This window comes from Adiantum capillus-veneris, chromosome 28 (assembly GCF_014529385.1).
Source record: "Adiantum capillus-veneris isolate H3 chromosome 28, ASM1452938v2, whole genome shotgun sequence".
NCBI classification, from domain to species: Eukaryota; Viridiplantae; Streptophyta; class Polypodiopsida; order Polypodiales; family Pteridaceae; genus Adiantum; species Adiantum capillus-veneris.
Genome location: NC_140958.1, coordinates 89,927,590 through 89,937,268, shown reverse-complemented (window position 1 = coordinate 89,937,268; position 9,679 = coordinate 89,927,590).

The following is a 9,679-nucleotide window of genomic DNA, read 5'->3' as shown; positions in this document are numbered from 1 at the left end:
GCATTTGTCATTTAAAGTTAGCACTAAAAATGTATGATCAATCACAACCCCAAAAGTTAATGCTCATTTTTTGTCATCAAACAAGCTCAATTTTAGTACTTTGCAATGATTTTCCATTCAATTCAAGCACTAAAATGTACAAGCAATGTCAAAACCAAAATTTAATGCGCACTCTCCACCATCAAGCATGAATGCATCATCAATTTATCTCTCAAATGAAGCTCGTATGCTTGCCAAAAATAATTGTTCATGTAGTGCAATGAAAATTCCAATAAACTCGAGCATCAAACCATGCACAAGCCAGAAAATTTATAGAATGAGTGTTCATTTATGCATGGAAATGATTAGATAAGCATAGCACACATTTGACGCCCTCATTCTAGCTCCCACATGGCATATATAAGAGAGCATGTCAAGCTCCCTCAAGGCACCAAAATGTGTCATAAGCCACCGTCTCTTCAGAAATATGCTAGAGTAGAATAGCATTCTGAAGAGATGGTGTCATAAACCACCGTCTCTTCAGAAATATGCTAGAGTAGAATAGCATTTTGCATATACCTCAAGCATCACAAAAAATTTATGCTCAATTATGTCTCTCAGGCTTTAATGTAGTCCATTCAAGAATCTCAACTCATGATGCAAAGCAAGTTTAACGTACAAAGCAAGAAAGGAGAGATAAATGGCAATGATGCATTCGATTTTGTATAGCCAAACTTTACATGGTGCAAGGGGATATATTAGGCTCTTAGTTAAGTGATCTACAATGCGACAAAAGGCAAAGCTTCACTCCAAATCATCTTCAAGAAATTCTCACAATATTAAGGCTCATTCTCGAGTCATGCTCCTCATATTTCAAGTGTAAACAAAAAATTAGTGTATTTTATCATAAAAGAAGAATGACCAATTGAATCTTAAGTTGAGCAACGGTAAGAAATCAATGTTGTACATATGAATTTTCACTTTATTAGAGCCAATCACTCAACTCCCGCTGTTTTTTGAAGGAAGGGATGGGAACAATCCCCAAAATCTCTTTTTAGTTTTCATATTTATATATTTTTGTTTTTGATGCCAATATCGCATGGAGGAAGCCTGTGCAGGCAAAATGAGAGAGGCCGAGATAGGGAGCATACGGCGGCAACAACAAATGGGGAAGAGAGAGAGATAGAGGGAGATAGAGAGAAATTAGCAATACATTGGAATCAAATTAATCATCCAAAAATTGAAAGGAGTAGGCCAATGCACTTACAATTGATTGCATCCAAGCTAATCCTTGCTCCACGCGATCATTCCATCATGCACACACATGTGTGGCTCTTCCAAATTAGGCCAAAAATCAAACACTCAAATCATCAAATTAGGCATGGATTAGCACAATTAACTTGATAAAAGTGTTGATTCCACCTCTTGCAAGGGGACTGAACGTACATTACACTTCAAATGTTAGTGGTTAGGTTAGCAAAGTTAGTAAAAAATGAGTAAAAGTTAGCATGGAATTAGTACAATTAGCATGGAAATGAAGAAAAATTAGTTAGGGTTAGTATGAAATTAGTAAAATTGGGGGTTTTGGGATATTCATAACTAAAAAATTAACTTCAATTACTTGCACAAACATCACCAAATAAAACCAAAATTGAGTTACAGACACTCAAAACCAATGAAATTACTCTATTCTAAACATCCTATACTCACTAGCTTAGGTTATCGATCCCCGGCAACGGCGCCAAATGTTGGGGGCAATCGTAGCATAGCCTAATCAACCCAATACCAACAAAATTATCAATCCTAGGATGGCAACCCAGGTAGGGCATGGAAGTACGAGCATTGGATGTATCGAATGAAAGGATTCAAGAGAATTCTCATCCAATGCAATAGAGATTAGGCATGAATCACTAACTCTAATCACATCATCAATCAAGCATCACCCACACACATTAAGCCCATAGACTAGAATCTCAAAGCACACTTTTGACAAACATACACTAATTGCATTGGTGTTGGCCTCTCCAATCACCACATGCCAATCAAGACACTTCATCAAAAGCTACACAAGCAAGGTGAATGGTGCTAAAGTTTCATAAAACCCATCTACACACAAGCAAACAATAGGGCACATACACCAATCACAAGACTAAAAACCAACTCAATCAACCTAATTGGAGATGTTAAATGTCGCAAATAGAGTGTTTATAGAAGGAATAGGAGTGGTCAATAAGCAAGAAGTCATAACACATACTCAAATCTAGAATAATGAGAAGGTGAAACTACTTCATGACATAATGGAATATAGAAGAAGTAGACTAATGAAGAAAGTAGAGATTAGATTAAGAAAAGGTTCTCTAATTACAATGGATTAACACTAGCCTCTTAGGCATGGACATTAAGCTCAAGGCTAGGCCATTCATAAAGTGAACACTCAAGAGAGAGAGAGAGAGTTCTCAAGAATGGATACTCAAGAATGAAGCCTCCTTGCATAAAGGATTCCTTATAAAGGCTTGCATCACAATCCCTTCCACTATGGGTTTAAGTTTGAGCCCTCTAAATAGCATATACAACTTTGGAACTTCCAATGAGCCCAAGATCTTATACAATGTGAGTTCCATAGCATATCTCCTGCTTCATGCATAATCGATGTAGCCTTTGTTAGCTGCTACTAAACAGTAGGCAAGAGCAAGGTCGTGAGCCCATGAATGGTTCTATGCAGCCACTTTTACCTCTCGGTTCACGACAACCTCCGCTCTTTAGAGATGACCAAGCAATAGAAAAAGTTAGCAATAGCCTCTTGCATGAAATAGATAGGGAGGTGGGAGAGAAAACTTAGCAATGAGCGTTGAGTACAATGGCTTGATGTACATTAGTTGTTGATAGTTTATAGGTCATAGGTCATAGTTCATAAGGCATACTTCATGTAAGAGTAATTTCATCATGGACATTATAAGAAGACAACTAAAATATAGTCCTAGGATAGAGAGGGGGAAGACAACTCCCCCTTCTCTCTCTCTTAGGAAATCTCCATGCTTTTTTTATGTTATGCAAACTCTAATGCATTAGTGCAAAAAATTCCAATGTCAAACTGGTGCAGAAGTGCTATGGATTTCAGCTATGCATTATGGCCTATGAGCTACATATACCTACATTCTTGGCTAACTTGGTCCATAGGCTCAAGGATGAACTAGGAAAAAAATACAGATTTTGAATCATGCTTATCCACAACATCATGCTCATCATACTTATCCTTATCCTTAACATCATCATTCTCATCATGCATATCATGCACATGGAGCTACATCAGACGCCTATATATTTCAAGCATTATTCTACCTTTCTCAAACTTGTGGATGAGTTGTGTTTAAAACCTTCCCAAAGATCAATTATACACTATTCTTTAGCTATATACATTTGTCTAGTTGCTCCATGTGCATGATAGGCATGATGAGCATGATGGCGTTAAGGATAAGGATGAGCATGATGATGTGGGTAAGCATTAAATAGCGCAGCTGGCTCTCTTTGCTCTCTCTCTCTCTCTCCCCCCCCCCCCCCCCCCCCCCCCCCCCCCCAACCATGAGTCACCCCCCTCCATGTCTTGCATCTATTTACTTTTATAAGATTTGGTACAAATCATATATATTTCTATACACATCCAAACAGGTCTATACTAAGTCCTTTTTGCATTAGTGTGTATATTTGTCAAGAAAGCAAAATTAAGTTCTCATAACCTAATTTTGGAAATCCATGGTCTTGAACAATGTTCCATTGCCCTATTTGCATTTAAATACATAACATGCTTAAAAATATGTAATATTCAATCTTTATAAAGGATGTATATTTGATATATGAGGTGTATAATTGAGTGCATATTATATTTAATTTGCATTTTATTCCATATATTTAATTGCATTTTTTATTTCCTTATCTTGCATATTGTACATCGAATATTATGTCTATGCTTGTATACTCGTATTAAAGATGTATATTTGAATACATGTTACATGTTAGTTGTATAATTTTGAAGTTCTTGGATTGTAAACATGGATTAGCCTACCATCAAGGAGTGTCTCAAGATGGCCCATATGATTCTCTCTCTCTCTCTCTCTCTCTCTCTCTCTCTCTCTCTCTCTCTCTCTCTCTCTCTCTCTCTCTCTCTCTCTCTCTCTCTCTCTCTCTCTGTTCTTATGTCTCGATGATGGCTAATGGTGGACAACTGCGGCCTTTTTCTCTCAGGTCAGAGACGGGACAACGTTGATGTAAGGATGCAACGTAGTTGCATCCTCCACCAGCAAGGATGCTGCTCTTGTGGTGGACGTGAAGAGAGAGAGAGAGAGAGAGAGAGAGGCTCTCTCTCTCTCTCTCTCTCTCTCTCTCTCTCTCTCTCTCTCTCTCTCTCTCTCCTCTTCATATCTGCATTTTGGGGATGCAACTCTGCACAACGCTTCATTACGTCCACAAAAGTAGCATCGCTCCATGTTGTGGGATTTGGATAGGCTTTACAAGGGTCCAATGAGAATTTAGATGCATTTAAATAATTAATCTCTTTCTCTCAAAGAGGACACTTGTACCTATGATATAATTAAATAATACAAGAGAGAGAGAAAGAGAGAGAGAGAGAGAGAGAGAGAGAGAGAGAGGCACACCAAGCATGAGAGGGGGGCTGATTTGGGCATCCCTATTCTCATTCTCTCTCACACACACTTTGATGCTGTGAAGCAAAAAACTCCATCTTCTTCTCCAAGCTTGAGAAGTTGAGAGCCTACACCAACAACTCTTGGCTATGGAATAAAAAATATAACCAAGAGCCAAGCTTCAATGGCATGCTCATCTTTTCTACAATCTATATTACTATGCTAAGCTAAGCTACAAGAATAATCTATGGTGAAGAAGGTATTTATTTCTCGTATGTTACTTCTTCTTTCTCTTCCCTACCCTCATTCCCTACTACCTCTCTCCACCTTTGAAGGTGTATGAGGTCTTGGAACTGAGGCCCGGGACAAGTTAATGCTTTCATTAAGTTGATTAAGGGAATAATTTTGATGCATGAAGCTTTCCATCTTCATTGCATCGATTAGGTCTCAAGTAACACAAAGCTTGTATTGTACCAAGTCTCTCATTATGAGAGAATCTATAATACAAAAGCATTTTGGAGGGGGGACCGGCTCCAAGTAAATCCGATCCTCAACTGTTGTCAGCTTCTTTAATTCTCTCTCTTGCAAAGTACTCTTCATGCCAAACTAATTAGGTATAATGAATATGTTGCTATCTATCATTAAGTCTTCTCTTTATGCTCTTAACGAGTACTCTTAAAAATGATCACTGTAGTTTTTTTAATTCCGCTACTTTCCATGTTACAAGTCACCTTGGAGTGCTTGTACCAAAAGGAATTACTCACAAGAATGCATTTGAGTGAGTTCATGCAGAAATAAAAAAGAAAACGAAGCTATGGGAATTCATCCTAACTCCCTTCCACTGCAAAGCTACGTTAATTAATACCTTCTTCATCCCATATATTACCGTCACATCGCCATTCTTACAATTATACCAAAAAAATTGGAGTTCCTTTTTGAAACCAATTAAGGAATTTTTATGGAGAAATAAGGTGACTGCAGGTAGACCCTGGGAATGGGGGAAATGGGCGGCTATCGCCAAACCAAAAGCTCAGGATGGACTGGGCATAATTGACCTTGTTATTCATGACCTAGCGCTATGTGCTAAATTTTTCTACACCTTGCCAATCCTAATGAGAGATGGGCTATCATGGCAAGGGAAATGGTAACGGAAGCCCGCATGAAATGTAAGGCGGTCTCTAGTCCAATCTTAGCCTACAAAAGATACTGCTTCCCATCTCCGGAGTAAAGACTCAAGTAGGTGGTTTTACTAGAAAGTTTATTGAAAAATGCTTTAAAGATTCCATGCCAGTCAAGTGGAAAGAGGAGATAAGATACTCGAAAGGGACGACTAGGCACTGGTCTCCGTGGGACCCCTATTTGGCTTCATCCCAACTACAAACAAAGCCAAAACTAGAGGTCTTGCCGATTGCACTTGCGTCAGATGCAAGCACCCGAATGATTCCCTTTCTCATTTATTCTGGGGATTTCCAAAAATCAACAATTTTACGTGTGCAATCTCCAAGAGGGTGCACACACATCTAGGAACTCCATTATCTAGGTACAACCTTGCTATGGGCTCCAGATCCACTGATGATTTGGCATTTCTGACTGACATATGCATAGTAAGAGCCACGATGTTGAGAGCTATTTGGCAGTCAAGGAATGCGCTACTAGTGTTTCAAGGGAAATGTGAGCCCTTGGACTCAAATGTTGTCGTGGTGGAGAATACATTGTAATAAGAACTTAAAGATGTAACGTTAGTCAGGTTGCTCTCCCTTGATGATTTTTTTCTTGCAATCTCCCTTGATGATTTTTTTCTTGGATAACCTTGTGCAAAGGATATGCTAGGGCTCTTTGTAACTTTATGTTGATTAAGCAAGTCAAGCTCAACTGAACACTTTTATATTTATAAAAAAAGATATCACATCTCACATAGGAAACCCACAAAATAAAATTCTTTTTTTTTCTTAATAGCAGAACCCACAATAAGTGGGTGAATATATTAGATAACCCAAAAAATTACATGAAAGTCCGTGCTCGCCACGAGCCACGGAAGCCAGATACAACCAGTGGCAACAAGATCAACCATCATCCAGTACCAGTAATAAAATTCTTCTTTTTTTAAAGATCTCACAAACAATCTCATCTGAATTTGTTTTCCCATGTCAACATCCTACATACTGCCACATGCCTTGAAAACCTTAGCATTTGTTGAGCTTCGTCCTAACAATTGGCTCAAGGCATTATAATCTAATGCACACTTTCCCCACACACTCAACCTCTCAACTCTTAAGCTTATTAATAATCCCAATCTAGAAGATATAAGATAGTGGACCCTCATCCAACCATGAACAATCTCTCGATGATTGCACATCCTCATTCTCCACCCTTGATCCCATTGTCCCTTAATTCGGTTATGTTTTGGACAGTAGGTACCTCAGCCTAGATTGGACTCAAGTCAAAGAAAATTGGTTAACATGAAAGATTAACAGCAACACAAAATACTTTAAAAAGGGATGAAATCACAAGGCCTGTCTATAAATGGCCAACTACAATAAATAACGCTTGTGTGTGTGTGTGTGTGTGTGTGTGTGTGTGTGTGTGTGTGTGTGTGAGATCATCGCCTACCACCATGACGATGCCATCTATGGTCGCAAAAAGAGAATATTGAAATTTCTCTAGTCCGTTTAGCTCTTTTATCTCTTTATTTGCAATAATTAGACTGATGGTCTAGATAAAAACTTGCCACCGCTTGATTAAAAAAATTTAGAAAGATGTTTTACTGAGAGCAATCTAGTGTTTCTCGATATAATTAATTTATTGTCCTTGTAATTCATCACTTCCTCACAAACGTCTTGCATATTGCCACATGCCTTGAAAACACAAGGCATAGGTGATCACTTTTAGAAAAGGGCCCTTGCTTCGACCTTAGTTAGCATTTGTTGTGCTTAGATGATCACATTTAGAGAACGGCCCTTGCTTCAACCTTAGCATTTGTTTAGCTCAGTCCTATACTCAGACAAGACCTTCTTTGCAAAGAAAGTCGTGACTTTGTCAAGCACATCCTCACAAGAAGTTTTGGACATATTCTCACAATAATTCCCACATTATGACTTACCTCAACATCATAAGCTTCTGTGAGGGAGGCACCGCATACCTAGCTAGGTACGATTGGGTGCAGGGGACCACCGACCCCCGTGGCTACCACGAGGGCCAGTGGTCCCTGCCCCCAATCGTACCTAGCTAGGTATGCAGTGCCTCTCGAGCTGAAGCTCATGATGTTATGCATTGTATGAAAAACAGTGAAAAAGACTCCGTTTTCCTACTTTAGAAAATCTCTAAATCTTCTTGTGCCTATAATCATGCATTCCTGAGATTGCAGTCCTCATTCAAAATTTGTGCTTTCAAAAGGGCATAACACTTGCATAATGCTGCAAGCCTTCAAGATGTGTGAATATGTGATCATATTTGTAGAGAGCTGGCCCTTGCTTTGCATTTGATGCAAAGAACCTAAAGCTTCTTTACCGTCCCCATGTTGGACATAGCTTACAATACATGTAGCCCAAGAAAACACTCTAGATAGGATGCTAGTTGTGAAGCACTTAACCAACCAAAGCATTGCTGAGAATGATTTTTTTCATGAAGAGCGCCATAGTAACAATGTAATCATGAGTTTGCTTGCTCATATCAATGTCTCGCATGATAAGGCAAGCCTTTGCTTCACATCTGCTAATGATAAAAATGATATACAACTTCTTTATGGTGCCCTATGCTAGACATACACTCGAGTAAGTGTAGTCCAAGTGACCTCATCAACTTCACTTGGCATACATCAACTTGTTCCCTACATATATGTCCCTCTCTCATGGGGTTCACCATTCAGTACTCCCCTATATAACGTTCGTTTGTGGGGTATTTAAAATACCCCTCTGTTAACATGTGTCAGTTATTAAAATGATCCCTTATTTTAGATTTTTTTTTCAAAATTGAATATAAAAACCTTTTGTTTTAACACTAGGTTGGTAATGGGACACTTTTATGTCCCGGGACACTTTTATGTCCTGTGAAGTGACCATTTTCCTTGAATTATGTCAAGAGTTTCAAAATGGATTTTGAGGTTCTATCTATCTAGAAAGTTGTCTCATGAGCTGAAAAAACCTCGACATTTTTTTGGAATATCAACTCCATCTTTAACATTGTCCTTGCACAACATTTCACAACCTAAACTGTGTGAAAAAACGGGTCCTGTTTTTGGCTTTTTTCAACTTTTTGCAACTATCCCACTCTAGAATTCATGTTTGTGAGGTCTATAATGCTAGAGAACTATCTTTAGTAGTCCTCAACATGTCCTGATGCTTCTAGGGAGAAATAAATAATAAAGTTCTAAGGTATGACCAAATTACAAAAATTGTCAAATCCTGTTTTTTAGCCAATTTTAGCTATTCTATGATTTTTTTGGTGGATTTCATGATATCCAAATTCATTTTTGATTTTCTATGTCGCATATTGTAACATAAACCTAACATTCCTTCAGTTTTGGGGCACCTAATACCATATTTTTCATTGTACACAACGATGGTTGATTGATTCAATTATGGAAGAAAACGAAACATTCTAGTATATCAAGTATAGCTTTTTCAATATTGTTAGTTTCTTGTGACAACTACATGCATTTTGTAGGTAGTAACCATATCTAGTCATAAGGATCAAATTTGGCTAGATATTGAATAGTTTCCATGGGATTCTACAACTCATAATGTTCAACCCAGTTTTTTCATGTTTGCTGTATTTAACACTTCATCTTTGTCCCCAAGATTCCCCTTGGTAAGAGATGTATTATTCTTTTGACATGCTCCATGGCTCCTTATGAACATAAAGGACAATAGGGAACTAAGAAAACATGCATATATTATTTGTATTGAGCGTGGCTATAGAAACTTTGATGATAGGTTTGCATAATGGTAAAAATTCAACTTTTTTGTACCTATTTATTTTGGCAAAACAAAAAATAGTGAGTGAGAAGTAATCATATGTTCTGATCACCAACCCATTGAAGTTAACTAGGGAATTTATCTCAAGTC